The sequence below is a fragment of the Mytilus edulis genome, unplaced genomic scaffold, assembly GCF_963676685.1.
Source record: "Mytilus edulis unplaced genomic scaffold, xbMytEdul2.2 SCAFFOLD_1430, whole genome shotgun sequence".
Lineage (NCBI taxonomy): Eukaryota > Metazoa > Mollusca > Bivalvia > Mytilida > Mytilidae > Mytilus > Mytilus edulis.
The window spans coordinates 1-18,942 of record NW_027268920.1 but is presented as its reverse complement, the minus strand read 5'-3'; the positions used below and the strand labels follow the sequence as shown (position 1 = coordinate 18,942).

Sequence of the window (18,942 nt, the reverse complement as noted above, 5' to 3'; positions counted from 1 at the left end):
TTCAGAGAAGAATATTTTTGTAAAATTTTAAACTTGGAACTTTCATTATCTAACTACATCGAGTCAATTTGAAAATCATGAAATTAAATTACATCGAAGTAGCCTAGAAGGAGCAAACTCCAAACAGAGTCTCTGCAAAAACAAGTTGGTTTACAGTATTGGTTAACATTCCTTTTAGGAGGAATGCAGCATATTCAATTATGGTCACGCAATTAAAAAAAGCAAACAACTAATTTTACATAGTAATTTCAATGATTTATTTAAGATTTTTACTAGTGCTTATTAACATACAGCTTTGGTTTTTCTGCAAAATCATTAAAAACTCAATGTTTGGGCCACTAATTTAAAAATTATGGACAGATTTTTTTCAACTTTTCATGTGACATTCTTATGTAAAATAAATCAGAATTTAACAAGTCTGTAGCTAAAGCTGAAAAAACTAATAAAGCAAAAAAACATGAAAAACTTTATCAAATGTTTTGATGTCAATGAGAGTCTAGTATGTGACAGATCATGCTTAAATGATGAAACTTGAATTTCCCATTCCTTATATAAATGTGATAATATGTATATGTAATAAAGACAAATATGATGATTGTACTTTTATGTGTGGATATAGAGTTAAAATATGACAATTGACAGTACTGTGGATTCATTGTTTTTTGAGGCTACTGATTTACGTGGATTAAGAAAAAATTGTATTTTCTGGAATATTTGATTCATAACTTTTCCAAAGTTTGCTTTCAAGAATTATACTTCATATACCATTAAAATCTGTGGTTTAAAAATCCACAAAATGTGTACCCCACAAATAAAAATAGATGCACAGTACATTTTTGTTGCAAATAGAATGAAATTCAAAACAGTGTGGCTGTGGCCATTGATTGACACATTAAATTCATCCATTGACTGGGACAATTTACGTGAACGTTTGCCTGTAACGACCACTGTTCATGACGTACCTACGATAGACATTTAAACTGTGGGGTCACCAAAGGTTTCTTAACGCCTTTAATTATAAAATAATTCGAAAAATAAATCAGGAATAACCTTTATGTTTTGATTTATATAATTAATATAAATCAATAGTGAGCAATGGTCGTTACATACAAACGTTCACCTAAATTGTCCCAGTCAATGGATGAATTTAATGTGTCAATCAATGGCCACAGCCACACTGTTTTGAATTTCATTCTAATTTTTCTGTTTTCTATACAACCAAGAAGTATAATGTAAACAATATGCAAACCTACAATTAAGTTAAATGAGTCTTCACATTTTATAATTTTTGCATTATTTTCAGTACATATACAATATGTACTTTATCTTTTTTCCAATCACCAGTAACACGCATTTTTTTAAAATAAACGTAGTCGTTAGTTAGAGTTAAATTTTTGCAGATTTTTCCATTCTGCTATGTCTCTGATAAATATAACTATTTATCTGTTCACTATAAAATGTGCAAAAATTTCACCCCCTCAGTCTCATAAAAACTTTATGTATTAACAAAAATATACAATAACATCTACATTATTTACATAATGTAACCATGGTAACAATGTAAAAATCTGTCAGGCTAAAGGAGGAAGACCAGCTTTCTCTCTACATTTCTGAATGAGTGCTCGTTTCATAAACTGCTGTCTTGATAACTCTCGTACTTGCTGAAAAATAAAACATTCTTATTCTAAAAAATAGTTCAAAAATTTCTACTGTGAATTTTGTTTGATTGAGTGAATGATGGTTCTTTAACCTCGAATGAGAAATATTACATGCACATTCAGGTTGATAACATATAAATGTCATGTAAATATTAGTTTTAGTTTAAACATATTTATTTAAATGTTTAAACTAAATATGGTTAAATTCTAGTCCACACGGTCAAAACACAAATTATGACACCAAGAAGATGAATCTTTGCTCTATTCCTCCCTACTACTGCTTAGATAGCAAAATATCAACAAATACCAATCATTAAGCTTCACCCAGTTTAACCTCCCACATAACAGACAAGACACCACTGAGGCCATTTATCTTACAATGAAAGACTATTTTGTTTGCCTGATGCTTTATTTCTTAAAACAGTTGTAGCAATATAAAAAACATATCTTTGACTATTCAGTGTTCTCCCCAGAAATTTTGGATAGCATCACATTTTGCGTAAAAAAAACAAAACTGTATTTTGTTTAATGTCATTTGTTGCGTCGCGTTGATGCTCTATTTCCTTTATATGTTTTAGTTTATATTGTTCAATTCATAACTGAGAATACAATTAAACTATAACCACAAAAACAGTTGTTTCAGTTTATGTTTTCTTTATTCATTTATAGTTACAGAATTATTTTTTTCCTTTTGTGCCAAACAAAAATAAATATGTGGTTTCAGTTACCCAACAATAAGTCAAATGAATGAATGGTTCATTATAGTGCAACTTGTATATATACAAAACTCAATATCTAGTACACAAAATTAACTTTTTTTTATATTATATTAAGTAAACATAAAGTAGCAAAAGTAGCAAAAAAAAAAAATCAATTTAAAAACTTTTTTTATCATGTTTATGAAATTCATTGTTTCATGGCACTCAATGAATTAGTCCCAGTTGTTTCTTATCTTTACATCAAAATGATATGTATTTTTAACAAAGTTATCAAACAAATAGTCTGTTAATGCGTAGTTTTCTCTCTTGGTATATTTTTTCTGTCTACTGTCCATCTGTTGTCATTATCGTGAAAATTGGATTTTTAGTCATATCTGGTCCGGTTCCTATCCGTAGTTTACACAAAAATGTGCAATGGCGGCCGCAGAAAATTACAAAAATGAGTTCGAGAATAAACATTGTTTGACAAGATATTGTGAATGAATAAGACGCTTTTAATGCATTAAGTGGATTAAACATAAACTTAAGCCAATTATGATAACTTTTTAAAGAAGTATTAAACTTATTTTAGCTCTAAACCAAAATTCTCGCTCTCGTATTACCGGAAGAGAAAAAAAGTAATTTTTGGAGAGTTGCTCAAATAAACGATCTTTTAAAAAAAAATCGTTTCAATCTTTGAAATTTCGTAATACAAAACATAGATTTCGAATTGTTTTGTGATTGCATTTTTCCAGCTTGGGATATTCGCATCCAAACAGTTATCACCCTGAGGGCAATTAACACCTAGCTATTTAATCTCTTAATTGCCTTTAGTGTCCGACTTAAAAGGATTACAATTAAAGGCGATATAATTTTTATGATCATAATCGATAATAGATGAAAGTTCAAAATTGAGGACAAGTAAAATAGCATCTTCAAAATAATTATAGCGTCGCAGGAATAATTATAGCGTCGCGGTAATTATTATAGCATCACGGTGAAAAAATATAGCGTCGCGGTACCAAAACGGCCTGGGGAGAAAGAACACTGTATTGACATAGAATACCACTAACAACATGTTTAAATACACCTATGAGTAATGTATAGACCTGTAGCAGTTTAGCAATAATTGCATCTATTTGTACACAATTTATCAGGTAATTTTTTTCCAGTTTTCCAAACTCCAAATAACAATAAAAATGTCTTTTAAAATTTTTTTTTTGCTCTTACAAATTTTAATATCCTTGAATCAATCTGAAGAAATGCCTTTATATTCCTAACCTGAAATAAATTATTCTGTATTGAATAAGAACACGTTGAAAGACATTGGATGAAGAATATACTAGTGATTTTAATCCTGCAGTGTGGTGGAAGATCATGGTTCATCATATACAGCACTCAACAAGATTAAAATTATCAACAGACAGTCAGACCAAAAGCTACAAACATACCTTTAAAAACACATCTGGCTCTAACACATTTTTTCTAAGAGCTTCACCTAAGTAATATATAGCATCTTCAATAGCTTGTTCTTCTGCAAATGAGTTCAATAATCTATAAAAAAGAAACAAATATAACTTGTAAAACTGTACGAACTGATCATGACATGACAGCTGTTTACTTTAAGGTTGCCATGGTTGCTTCTCCGTTTCTCTGTTTCAAGATAACAAGCTTTCTAAAAGACTATTATAAATTGATAGTATATAAACTAAAATAGCAGAAAAAATAAAGGTCTTTGTGCTTGTTTTTTTTTTAATAAGCCATTGAAAATTTTACAGACTGTTTCTCTCTAGATTATTCATATACTTAACGAAACTTTCGAAACCTATTAAAAAATTATAAGGATAATACAGGATAAATTTTAAAAAATGACTTTTTAGACAAAATACAATTAAAATTAGGAAAAGTAAAGGAATAATTAGCAGGACAAATTTTTATTCGCACTAAAAACATGGATAAAACTAGAGGATTCCAAATATCAGACAAAAGTCATAAACAAGAATAGAAAACACCCTTAAAATGTTTGTTTTTTTTGCAAGAATCAGAAATGTAACACTGTAAGGAAATCTGATTTCTTGTTGACAACACCACTTGCTCTTTTGCAGTATTGGTCATTTGGTAAATCATTTGTTCTGAGACCAAGAAACTTACTTATACCATAAACATATAGTTGGAAGAGACAAAAACTAAGATAACTACTGCAAGACATATGAATAAATGTGGCAAAATAAAACCTGATTTTTTGAGATATCAACCCTCCCCCTTCTTAATCTTGATGTCGAAAAGCAAGACTCACTTATATAACATACAATCAAAATAAGTACAGAACAGCATTATATCAATTAAATATTGAAATTATACCAAATGAAAGAGCGTATCAATTTACAGTACTTATTTTACCCTCTGAATTTCAGTTACTGTATGTAATGTGATTTCCATGGACTGGAGTGACTTCTTTAAATAATGGGAAAACATTCCTAAAAAATATTGTTTTACCAGTGGCGGATCCAGAAATTTTCATAAGTGGGGGCCCACTGACTGACCTAAGAGGGGGCCCGCTCCAGTCACGCTTCAATGATTCCCTATATAAGCAACCAATTTTTTTCCCAAAAATCTGCCTCTGATTACCAAATTTTCACTTATTAAGATAACTCTGTCAATCTAACCAAACATTTATTGACACCGACTTCATTGTCCAAACTTCATTGTCAATCAACAAAAAGATGAGATATAATGACATCATATCCAACAACTTACTGTCTATACAATGGTGTAGTAGTTATAACTGCTTCATCTATGTCCAGTTTATCTTGGTGTTCTACTTTTTGTAATGCCTCTTTTAGCTCTCTATCTTTATCCTTTAATAGTTTTATATTGCTTTCTATTTCTTCCTGTAAAACAAAAATTTTAATAGAAAATTAATTCTTGAAAAGAATAAGTTGATTTTTATTTTACCTATGTCAGACTTGAAAATTGGTAAGCATGCAGCATTTAGGAGTATGAGCAAAGCCTATTCAGCTAAGATTTAGAATAATGTGGACGACATTCATGCAGAACATTACCTTGTAACAAGCATGTTAAAAATCTGATTCAGTGTTTGATCAAGTACAATGCAGGGTGATATTCATATGACATTAACATCCTGAATATGCATTTAATTTGCCATTGGCAGTGAAATAGTCATACATCCATACATTACAGCAATGTTAATATTTAAGAAATAACCCTTAAAATACAATTACTGTGAAAGTACTTTAATTCGTGGGTATCAATTTTCATGGTTTGAGCAACATTTACATGTTCATGGGTTTTTAAATTCATAGATTTTAGTTATCGAAATAGAAAAATTAAAAATTAAATCCATTATTTCCCATACCTATGAGAGTTATGAGGATATAAAATGAACACTTCATCATAGCATATCAATACTGGAAATCTGACTTTCATCAATCAAAAATATTTGTTTATAGAATTTAAAGATCAAAAGGTTTTTAAAGATTGAATGGGTAGAGTGGGTTTGCCCTGTGACTACTATTATAGTATTTTCGGCTTTGGCAACATTCAATACATATTCTCTAGATCATATCAGTAGTCAACCTACATGGGGATCTTTCCATGTCTTGATTTGGACAGGGGTTGTTTTAATTCGATGGACACTTAAATTCGTGGATAAAGTCATCCACAAAAACCATGAAAATTGGTTCCCCACTTTCACAGTATCAGTTCTTAGGTTTAGTTTATTACACTAAAACATAATTCTTCAAACATTGATGTTAACACACCTAACAAAACTTACACATTTTTAGTCACTTACTTTTTCTTGTTCCAGATCTTTAAATATTTGTTCTAACTTGGTCTTTCCTGTGTTTAAATCTGACTGTGTCTTGTAAAGGACGTTCATTTCAGCCTATAAATACAAAGATAATTAAGTTATTGGTTGATGTAGTAAGTAGTTTTATATTATCATTCAACTAGACCTATTCCTATCATATAATTGACTATTTCATTCAGCGAACACTTATCAAAATCCTGAAAGTGTCACACTTTTATATTGAATAAAGTGTTTAGGCCCTAGCAAATAATAGACAACTTTTGAGGTCGATGCATTGCCGTCAAAAACTTTGGTTTTAGTGAACGTCACTTGTGCGTTTAAGGGCGTCGTCACTTCCCTTCCAATGTTGAGCGAGTGGTAGGAAAACTATAAAGCTATATTGCACGAATTTTTCAGCAAATTAAATTCTCATAATTGACAATCAGCACGGCTGTCATTAGGGAATTGTGATTAAGTACCTACTGAACAAATTTTATTTCTAGTTTATCCTGCACAATGACAATCACTAAGACGCTTGATGAACGTTTATAGTGCAGGGATACAGGCAATCCCCTCTATCTGGTAAATGACTTCACAAAGGCGTGTATAATTGACAAATTTTTTCCAGTTACGGATGAACTCGAAAGTGGTCTATTCTGATTAAATAAAAATGTACCAACATTTAAACACACTTAAGAAAAAGAATGAATACAGCACCATTTTGGAAAAAAATGATTGATAGATTATTTTTTTTATGTTTAAATTAGTTTAACTCAACTTTCAACAACACTGTCCATACATGTATCATGGGTGCGGGAATTTCTAGTAGCATTGAAGACCTATTAATGACCTTCTGCTGTTGTCTCTTTGGCACATTCCCCATTTCCATTCTCAATTTTATCATGACAGCCATTTTTATTGGTACAGAAAGCTGGAGTGCCCAGAAAGCACTTCTAACCTTCAGATGTAAAACTGTCAATTCAGGTCAATATTAAAAGCCTTACCATGTACATGGTCACATTTTCTTGAAAAATTTAAGATTTTATTTGCTTTGACATTGTAAGATTTTCTCCAATAACTTTCAAAACACAACATATTGGTCTTCAGCATGTGCATTTTCTGGTTTCCATAGAAACAAATTATACATTTTTTTTCAGTTATACAAGATACTTCACTTAAAAATAAATTATTAATAGAGTGCTGATATATTGACAGAAGAAGTTCTATTGTTATTGGAGCACTCAGTTCAGGCATACAAAGGTTTAATTACTTGAGCTTGTTCAAATATTTCTCTTAATCGTCTCTTCATTTTGTCTTCTACCGCTGATAGGAGAGACATCCTCAGATGTTCCTCTGTTACTGTCATATTACTTCCTGGACGATTGGCAGCAGTCGTGGCTGCAATAAATCATAATATGTTACATTAATGTAATACAAAAATCTCAACAAAAAACTCAACATATAATTTTTTTTATATGAACATGCTCATAATCAAAATTAAAACTGGTCTTTTCCTAAATTATGTTTTTCTCAGGTTTATTTTCCTTAAATTTAATAAAATTATCTGTATACCCTTTAAGCACAGACACAAAAAATTATATTTGAAATTTAAAAGAAAAGTTATTAGAATAGACCTTATTATTCTATTCTGAAAACAACTAATCAAAAAAAGGTTTCAAGCTTCACTGATAGAAATTTGTAATGCAGTGTTCTGATTTTAAAAGGCTGATAATTCTAGATCTTTCCTTCCAAATAATGGAATATATAAGATATGTCAACCCGAAGAAATTTCCTCAATGTACATTTCCAAGCCAAAATTTTATAATAATGCACAACTATACTACTGTCTAAGTTTTGTGTAAATCTATTTAGTTAATTAACTCAGTTCATGAAGATCATCAAATGTAAATAAAATTCAAATTACTTGATTCCGTCTGTACACTACCACTGTAAGGATAACAGTACTGGCTGCTGGGTATCCTGGTGTAGAATTAGGATATCCTTGGGTTGTTGTTGACCTGGATATCCACCAAATCCACTGTTATTACCATATCCTCCAGGAGCTTGCTGTTGGTTTGGATAGCTAGGATATCCTTGGAAACCTGAATTTGGATAACTCCCTGCTTGGCCACCACTTTGGCACCTTGCTGAGGATAACCTGGTGAATATGGTTGGGGCATTGGAAATCCCACCTGTAATTTAGGTTTAAACTTGATTTATTGAGTGTTGAAAAAATATTGAAATGTTTTGAAAACCGATATATTTTAGCTAAAAGTCATTGTTTCAAATTCAGTAAAAAAAAATTTTTTTTTATTTCAGTTTATGTATTTTGAATAATTAAAAATGCAGCATGTTCCCTTAAGATATTTATTTAAGATTTGAATGCTATATTTAGCATGTCTAGTAATTTTGTAATTATTTTGGGGTGTTAAAGGATTGACCAATGCACATTTTGTATGAAGAGCACATTTAATGCTTTTAAACCCTGTAAAGAAGCATTCTATTTGTATTATCACTTCTATGCTATAACATTGAAATTTTAGTTTAATCAATCATTTTGGTTGTTTAAGTATGCATTGTTTTTTACCTTGTCACAAACAGCATATAAAGTTGCATTCTCTGCAGAAATGAAATAAACGTTTGGAATGCCTCAACGACTGAGGGGGTTTAACCAAATACTTTCCATGGAAATGAGATGTGCCAATGCTAATACAAATACAATGTAATTCAAACCTTGTGATGGATATGGTGGTTGTTGGGCTCCTCCTTGGTATGGAGGTGGTCTATTCTGGGAGTTTGCAGATCTAGAGAAAACAGGTGGTTCCTCACTGAACACTATTACTAAAATCTGTATCAGGCCCAATAAATCTGATTGTGGCTGCAAGTAAATTTAACATCATTATAATATACTGACAATTGATGAGTTCTACATGTACATGTATACTCAATGTCATTTTGGCTTGTTTAATTTTCATAAATTTTGACAAATTGATTAACTTTGACATGTTGTACAAAAATATAAAAATTTCAAGAAATTTGATCTTCACAATTTACAGAAATAATTTCATTGGATACTTAGCTGTTTGCAGTTTGACAAACGCTAATTTTGATCATTTAGAAGCTTAATTTCTCCTAAGTACTATTAGTATGTTAGGTAACTGCTTTACATGTAAGTACTCTGTACCCTTTTAAGGAGCAAAATTAAACATTTCATTCAAAATCAAAGAATATGAATCATCTTATCATACCATCCCTATTTAATGCCATATCATGAGATTGCTGACAATGCAATTTTTAATAAATAATCAATATTTCCAAGGGACATAATTCTTTTAAAACATAGTTGATTGGCACTGATTTCTGAACCAATTAAAGACATTGGTGATTGCTGATATAAGTTCGATGAAAATTGGGCAAGAATTAGAGACATAAGAGCACTATATATGCAATTTTCGATTCATTTAGTGTTTCCAAGGTGCATAACTCTTGAGTGGATCAACAGACAGACAGACAGACAGACGACAGATGCCAATTGTTTCTGTGTATTGAGCGGGAAACAAAAATACTTACATATCTCCAGTCTCTGAGATATGGTAAATCCACTTTACCATTGGCATCTACATTGGTTCCCTGTTTTATTTGCATGGTATTTGTAGGTTTAACGTAACACATAGGAGGTTGTATGGATGAGTGTCCAGAATAAAGATACCTATTGGTATGTTGTAAATATTACCTGTAAAAAATCACATAAATAATTTATTTAAATGTTCACACATTCATGATATTACTTTCTAGAAGAACAGAAGTTTTCCCAAAAATACTTGTTGTTATCACCCATTAACCTTTGACATATATACAATTTTCCTTACACACACTGGGTCATGTGGGCAACAAGATCTGAAAGCGCAGAGGGATTTGAATCCCAAAGAGCAACTAACGAAAATATTTGTAACTGTGTTTAAAACAATTGAATAGCACTGATTTTCAAACTGCTAGACATTCCTATATAAACCTTCGATAACAATTTTACAATGCAATTCTATGTCAAATTTACATTTCCAAGGGCCATAGTTTCTTTGGAGGGCACTGATTTTTTTCAAATCTTTTGTGATGTGCCTGCTACTTCTATGTCATCTGCACTATGTTGAGGCGTTGGAATTAAATCTGTGTTCAAAGTACATTATAAAGCAATAAATAGTGATAAATATAATATGTATTACCTCTGTAATTAACAGGTATAGTACCATCTAGGTTTACTAGATCTTTTTGTGAACCATCATTAAATACTGAAATAAAAAGAAATATTTTGAGTTCTCTGTTTAGTGAAAAACAAAACCAAAAAAAGTCGCTTTAAACTAAAGATTTAGTAAATTTAAACTGAATTGAAATTTTTGACCTGCTACATGTATTTGAAACTGTCTTTTGTTAAATTTGAAATTCAAAATATAGCTCTTGCAGTGATATAGCTTTTTTGTGCTTATGTGGTATAAAGCAATAAACCAATATGTTCTACCATACATGACATACATATACCGGTACATAATCTCAATAAAAGAATAAAAGATTAGGCTCATAAGTTAAATAACACATTATACTGTATTGCGGGTTATTACGCAGTGTGAAAATTTTCGCGGATAGAACAAAATCGCCAAATAAATTCCGCCAATTTAAAAGTGCACATGCAAATATATTGATAACAGTTTTGAATCTACCAAAATATTTTGTATACTAACTTTATTCAATGAAAATTGTGAAATCTCATACCCGCGATGATGTACGGCATGTACGGTAATATACTTACTGAAGTGGCCCATGAGTTGGTCTCAAGTCTTTATATTGTGAAAATACACCTAGTACTATCTTTCTTTGCTATGTCTGCATACTTGTACTGAAAAAGTAGTAGATGAAACTGAATAATATCAAAATCACACTACAATGTATGCAAAAAAAGAACAAAAATTAACAATTTCTTAAGCTTTTTGTGTATTCATGGTATTTGCAACAAAGAGGCAGTCTTCGCGCTGAACAGCAGCCCAGGCAGCCCAGGCTTGTAAATCATATCTACAGGCCAACAGAATCTAACTAAAAAAATTTCAAAAATTGAGCACCGGGCCTGTAGATTTAACAGTTCATCGTGAAGACTGCAAAGAGGTTGAAAATGATAAAAAAATAAACAGTTTCTTCAAATTAGCCCTCACATGTGATTGCCAACTAGGCAACTTATATAATTATTTATTATAATTAGTCAAATGGATATTATGGTAATACATGTATCGAAAAAATGCTCTAATATTGCTTACTGGCTTCAGTTGGCAATCATGGTCCTACTAGCTAATACTACTTAACCCTCTGCTGGTACAATGTATTCCCCTTCTGAAATAATTTGTTAAACCACCAAATGGAGGCTTGCATTGTTTTAATAACGCATGGAAGATATGGAAGGTCAAGGGATTAATCCTTTACCAAGAAAAACCAAAGAAATAAAAAAATAGTAGTTGCTGCTTCTGAACCAAAACATATGGCCGTGGCAGCCGCAATTATATGTAGGAGTGAGACATAGACTGGATGGATGGCTTGAGGCATAAACATGATAAAGATTATTATACTGTATGAGTGAGAGGAAATTTTAGTGTTTTGATTACAGTACATTTGTACATGTATCATGTAAAATTTACAATTCCTTGTTTGAATTGTTTTATGGCTTTTTATAGCAGACTACTACGTATGGGCGATGCTCATTGTTGAAGGCCCTACATGTATGGTGGCCTACAGTCGTTTGTTTCTGTCTAATTTGATCTCTTGTGAAGAGTTGTCTCTTTGACAATCATACCATCCCTACTTATTTTCATATTCCTGCCCAGTATCATGTCTGTTTGCACATCTCATATATTTTACTAGGGTTTTGTTCACCCAGGACATACATGACATATAGCCTCTCTTTTACAGCCTAGTTTTTAAAAATACAAACAAGCATGCATGTTGAAGGCTGTAATGTTGACTACAATTTCTTACATCTAATTCAATGGAACTGTTGTCGACAGTTGTCTCAGTGGTAATCATAATCATATCACATCTCCCTATATGTACTTATTTTAAAGTTAAAATTGTGGGTTTACATTTGTAAGTACATTTTACACACCTCACAGTGACTTTGAGATGAAGAGTAGCAATAAAAGCACTGTTTTTTGCTTTTGTCTGTTTTTTTAGATGTGCATGTCATTTCATGTTCTGATTTTGTTTTTGGATAAATACTATATACTTTGATTTTTGTCGAGCCTTCGACTTTAGTCGAAAAAGCGAGACTAAGAGATCTACATTCCGTCGTCGTCGGCGTCAGCGGCGGCCACAAATATTCACTCTGTGGTTAAAGTTTTTGAAATTTTAATAACTTTCTTAAACTATACTGAATTTCTACAAACTTGGACAGAAGCTTGTTTATGATCATTAGAAAGTATCCAGAAGTAAATTTTGTAAAAATAAAATTCCATTTTTTTTCGTATTTTACTTATAATGGACTTAGTTTTTCTGCGAGGAAACATTACATTCACTCTGTGGTTAAAGTTTTTAAAATTTTTCATAACTTTCATAAACTATCTTGATTTGTACCAAATTTGGACAGAAGCTTGTTTATGATTATAAGATAGTATCAAGAAGAAAATTTTGTAAAAATAAATTTCCACTTTTCCGTATTTTACTTATAAATGAACTTAGTTTTTTTGCCAGAAACAAAACATTCACTCTGTGGTTTAAGTTTTTAATTTTTTTTTTAATGTTCTTAATTAATAAACTATCCTTGATTTCTACCAAACTTAAACAAAAGCTTGTTTCTGATCATAAGATATTATTCAGAAGTAAATTTTGTAAAAAAAAATTCACTTTTTCCGTATTTTACTTATAAATGGACTTGGAAGCTTCTTTCAATCAAAAGACAGTATCGAGAGGGAAATTTTTATTGATGTTTTTCCTCATTTTTGTTGAGTCTGCGATTAACAGCAAAAGTAGGCGAGACACTGGGTTCCGTGGAACCCTTACAAATTTTTTATATAAGTGAATGGGTGACAGCCATCAAAAAAGTACCTTCACATGTACAATGTCAGCATGGTCAAGAGGCAGATTTAGAAGGTTTATAGGGCCTGGGCCCCCCTTTGACAGTTTGAGGGGAAAATTTGGTTGATTATATACATTGTAGGAAATCACTGAAGCACGACTAGAGTGGGCCTCCTCTTAGGTAGTCAGTGGGCCCCCTTATGGAGGGGGCAATAAACTATGTACTGTCTTTTCACCACTTATCACCATGGCCAGCAAGATTTCCCGTAGAATTTAGATGTCATATAGTCATGAGTATAAAGTATTAGTAGAAAATATCTGATGCCACAATGGACAAGTGATTGTTGTATGATGTCAAAAGTTCAAGCAGGAAAAATTTTGTAGTCGAGCAGGACAAATTTCCAAATACATGTAGTGATAACATGTCAGCAATACACCTCATCCTTATTCCCAGCTCAGCCGCTTGAACTTTTGAAGTCATACAACAATCACTTTTCCATTGTGACGTCAGATATATTGTTATATGACGTCAACATTTTACAGGAACATGTGTGATATCCAGTAATGGCGGACAAACAGCGATAAGGTGCATGTCACACCTCATTGTCCTCAAGCACCTGTCTCATATGATATATATTTAATGAAATATTTCATACCTTACTAAGGTAAGATTTTAGCATCTGTTCATTACTCCCCATTATTTCTCAAATAGATCTGTCAAAATCTGAACTTTGTTTAAAGAGCTTTTGTTGAACTGTATATCCGTTTGATGTTGGCCAACAGTGTTCTGCAGGTAAACGTGTGTTTTCATCTTAAACAGTATAAAAATGCCATTTTCACCTGTATAGATCGTTTGTTTTTTACTTAAATAAGACTTTTGAGGGGGGAGTTACAGAAACACACACAATAAGCAGAAATTAAATGATTTTTCTTCGATTAAGATTCGTCAACTGTCAGAAGATGATGACTCAATCAAATTTATGTTTTGATTGCTAACGAAAATACCGTTTATATTAAACGCATTGCAGATGTTATTTTCCTGTAATATCTATAATTAGCTACAGAGGGGATTCCAGATTTATGTAAAAACCCAAAATGTAAATTAAATGTTCGCCCTAATTCTTATTTTTTTAATTTTAAGTGCTATGAAAAAAAAAAACGAGAAATGTATTTGATTATTGAATTAAGCTGCCAGTAAAAAGATTAAATTGTTTATTAAATAAAACTCATCTTACATTGGGGTACGTTATACATTTTTAGAATAAAATTTTTTCGGTCATAGGATTGATCACTGGTGCAATCTTTCTCTTCCGGTAGCCAACAATGAAGTATGTTGAATTATAGTAATCCTACATAAATCGTACAGAATCTCTGTGATTAGCGGGCATCTAAAGTTTATTTCACCATCATGAAAGCTTTTACCGATTCTAACTCTCTCAAATTATATTTTATCTAAAATAATGTCAGAAAAGCAAATATATATGACTATTTTCATGACTTCATAACACAAGTTATCATCGAATTCCTCTGAATTGATGTGCTGTATTTCCATTCTAATCATTAGTGACATTATAATTCGAATTCGAAGAACTTGTGAGGCATAGAGATGCATAGTATTATTGATCCATAAACATTTTATGAAGCAAAAAGATGTACTATGTACTATAAAAAGATGTACTATGTGTCTGATGCATCTAATGCATCAGTCACATGATAGTATAAAGTTTATAACTATTAAACTTAAAATAAAATATTCACTAACAATTGCACTGAATGGTATACAAGTACAGTTCAAATACTTTGCAGTGGTAGTACACACATTTTTCACTTAAACAATATTATATATAATAGTATGGCACTGGCTACGGTTACATGGAAATGTAACAATAATAAAAATATTATTGTTACATTGGAGACTAAATGCCGGAATGCATGGTTGGGTAAGGATCTGTTTAATTACGAATGTAACAAATAATTATTAAGGCTACGGTTACATAGCGTTATTGTTACATGAAAAACAGCATTGTACGATGGGACTAGTAATATGTACTAGATAATAAAAAATGAAGACATTTATTTTATATTTGCAATACATACAATTTATTACATACAATTTATTTACTGTAATTTTTTTTATTTACAATGACAATTTCTACAAATCAAGTAAGTGGTTTTTAAAGTCCGACACATTTTTGATGAACGAAATTGCGTCTTCCACGGTTACGTGTACATAAAGAAAATCTTAGTATTTAAGTTACAGTTAGCAAACTTTGCTTTTGATGTATCAATTTGGGTCAAGTTGTTCAGCTGTATGAAATTTATGTCTTGATTTTGTTTAAGTTTCGCCGGTTTTAAAACGCATCGCAATTTTTTAAAGTGTTTCACCCTAAACAAAATTGGTTCAAAGTATAATGACAGTAATAAGAGTAGGTGTGCAGTTAAATACTTTAAAAAAGAAAAACCATTGAACTATATGTTTCGCCTTTGACACTCCTAATCTTGAGTAGTATCTTTAAGAACATCAAAAACATTAATACGTAAAACTATTCAAGTTAAACACAATTTAATTGTTGAATAATAATATTTAATATTTATCAGTATTACAAGTATTGTTTAGTACATATGAAAGAATGAAGCAAACCAACTATAGAAGATTTAAGTTTAATAAATCTAGCGTACATTGCTGTTTTTCATGTAACAATAACGTAATGTAACCGTAGCCTCAATAAATTATTGTTACATTCGTAATTAATCGGTTCCTCAACCAACTTTGCATTCCGGTAATTAGTCTCCAATGTAACAATAATATTTTTATTATTGTTACATTTCCATGTAACCGTAGCCAGTGCCTAATAGTATTAGAAATGTATTTTGTTGTTCGAACTTCTACATATGTTGCCTTAATAGTGCTATTATTAACACACTGTATAATGCATACCAGTCGACTGCCATATATTCCCGCCCCAAAACATTTGTGAAATGCACCCCTGTGCACAGATTGTGCACTACATACTTTAAATGACTTTCCCATTTGTGCTCTTTCCCCTTAAAGTTCCTATGTCAAAATGTAATTACATGACAGTGAGAGCAGATGGTTCTATGATATTGTTTAAATCAATTGACCTTTTGTCAACTGATCATGATAAAACACTTGTATTACATGTAACTTTTTTACAATAACGTTCACGTTTTGTGTGCACATGATACAGTGATGTGCCTGCAAGAGTAGTATGTTTAAAAAATATGGTATTTAATTTCAAGTATGACACAGGATTGGCTGATATTTGTTAAGCGTAACACGTGAAAAAAAATTAATTTCATGTGACACAAAGTCAGGTGGGACACTCGAAATTACATGCACTATTATGGCAATGAGAAGCGGGATACAGGATTCTGTTAAAACAATAAGCGATATGAAGCAATATTCTTTTGATATAAGTTATGTCTATAAATAAAAAAATAAAAAATAAATAGATGTCCAACATGAACCAACAACAATGTACATACATGTATATATGGCACTTACTTCACATGATGATTTATAAAGTATCACATTGTTAAGAGTATTAAATGAAACAATATTTTATCTTTGCAGGGTCGAACTTTGTGCATTTAGCGGCTATAAGATATACCCAGGCCATGGGAAAAGATTGGTCAAAATTGACTGCAGGGTAAGTACAAACTTTAAAGATACCAATTTTAAAGTTCAATGTAGGAAGAAAAAAAAAATTAATTCACAAAGTTTTTTCACTGACCCCCACCCCCTCTTAACTTAATTTGGGAAAAATTGATTTACCAATAGGGATATATGTAAAAATCGATTTTAGATATACAAAACTTGCAGAATTTTTAATATTTAATTTAAATTCAATTTTTTTGGCTGATAATTGTATCAAATGTTTATGAAGCAACTGAAATGGACTGAAGCACACATTTGTCATCATTTTGATTGAAGATTCTTGGAAAAAAAAAGTATAGATTCAATGAAAGATACCTAAGGGATACATTTTATTTTAACTCAAAATGATGATATAATGACGGAAAAAAATGTACAAAACACAACATAAAACTTTTAAGACTGAGCAACATGAAACCACACCATCCAAAAAAGGCGTTCACTTCAGATCCTGTTTCCACATATGGAATCTGTTGTTGGTCATGTTAGTACAATTTTGATAGTAGACTCGTCTCATTTGAGGATGTTTAAGCTAATCTATTACAACCTTTTGTTATGCTTTTTAAAATGCATATGAAAGCAATATTCTCACTAATCTCAAGATATAAAGGTATTCCTATCATAATAATACTTTTACATTGTATGTCGAATGTTTCTGATCAGTTGGATGTTTATAACTATCTACATATAAGTTTTTGACTGCACACATTTCTGGAATTATATGTTCATTTTGTAGCTAATTTAACTGAAATAATCATAGATTTCTTTTTTATTTCATACAGGTTTTTAACTTTGTCAGTAGTAAAACCGAGGCAAACCACTCCATGAAAAGAAACCCCTCGTAACATTAACTGGACCGTTTTGTACCGTAGGAAACACAAAAAAGGTTTGATGGAAGAAGTTGCAAAGAAAAGGACCCGTAGGACACAAAAATTTGCCAGAGCCATCACTGGAGCAACTTTAACAGACATTATGGCTAAAAGAAACCAAAAGCCAGAAGTCCGTAAAGCACAAAGAGAACAAGCCATCAGGTTAGTTACGGATTGAAATATCTCTTTATACTAGGATTGAAAACAAAGGGGAAAAAATTGTTTTTATCTTCAATTACACGCATACTGTATAAAATTGAGAAAGGAAATGGGGAATGTGTCAAAGCGACAACAACCCAACCATAGAGCAGACAACAGCCGGAGGCCACCAATGGGTCTTCAATGTAGCGAGAAACTCCCGCACCCGTAGGTGTCCTTCAGCTGGACCCTTAAAAAAATATGTATATTATGTGCAGGCATGTCATTGGCCTGTTTTTATTCATGAAAGGGTTTAATTTATGTAAAAAACAAATATGGTGGATAGTTTGCAACATACCAAATTTCCTTATTGTTATACGGTAAAGAAAATCAGCGGGAATTTTTCTGTCAAAGTTTGACTTCAACAAATGAATTATTTTAGATAGGTTTTCGAGAGTTTGAATGTAGTTTGTAAGCCTTGTTTTATTTCTTTTCACAGAGCTGCAAAAGAAAAAACAAAGGCAAAGGATGCCCAAAAGAAACAACAGAAGGTAAGGTCATGCTTGTATCCATTGATCCAGAATTTCCTAGATGCCCTGTCATTATAATATTATGAATTTTGTACCTACCTGTTTGATGCAATCTTTCCAACATTAAGATAGATTCTTATGATTATTTGTTATGCCTTTTAACCCTTTCACAAATAACTGCCAAGACGGAAGCTACTCTGAGACGATGGCTTCCCTGGCTACTATTACTCAAGTGGGAGATCTTCATAATAAATGTCAATAAAAACTTGTCTAGTTATTTGTGTCTTTATTTCATCAAGTTCATTCACTAACACCATGTTCAGTCTTTGTTCATGTATTGCAATAATTTTTTCTTCATAAACTATTTAAATTTTCAAATTTTCTGCATTATCTACATTGTAGGTGAAATTCTCAAAATTCTGCTCTTTTACCCAAAATCGTAATTTTTAACCCACATTATCAAAATTTGGAAAAATTTAATGGGCTGTACAAATTCCTTTCACTGAACGATGTCC

At 31.4% G+C, this 18,942-nt stretch overlaps 2 pseudogenes; one reads left to right on the top strand and one right to left on the bottom strand.

Annotated features, from left to right (window-relative positions):
• Positions 1–233: 233 nt before the first annotated feature.
• Positions 234–10,981, bottom strand: LOC139509087 (tumor susceptibility gene 101 protein-like; annotated as a pseudogene).
• Positions 10,982–16,674: 5,693 nt separating this feature from the next.
• LOC139509086 (large ribosomal subunit protein eL24-like) lies at positions 16,675–18,532 on the top strand (annotated as a pseudogene).
• The last annotated feature ends 410 nt before the right edge of the window (positions 18,533–18,942 follow it).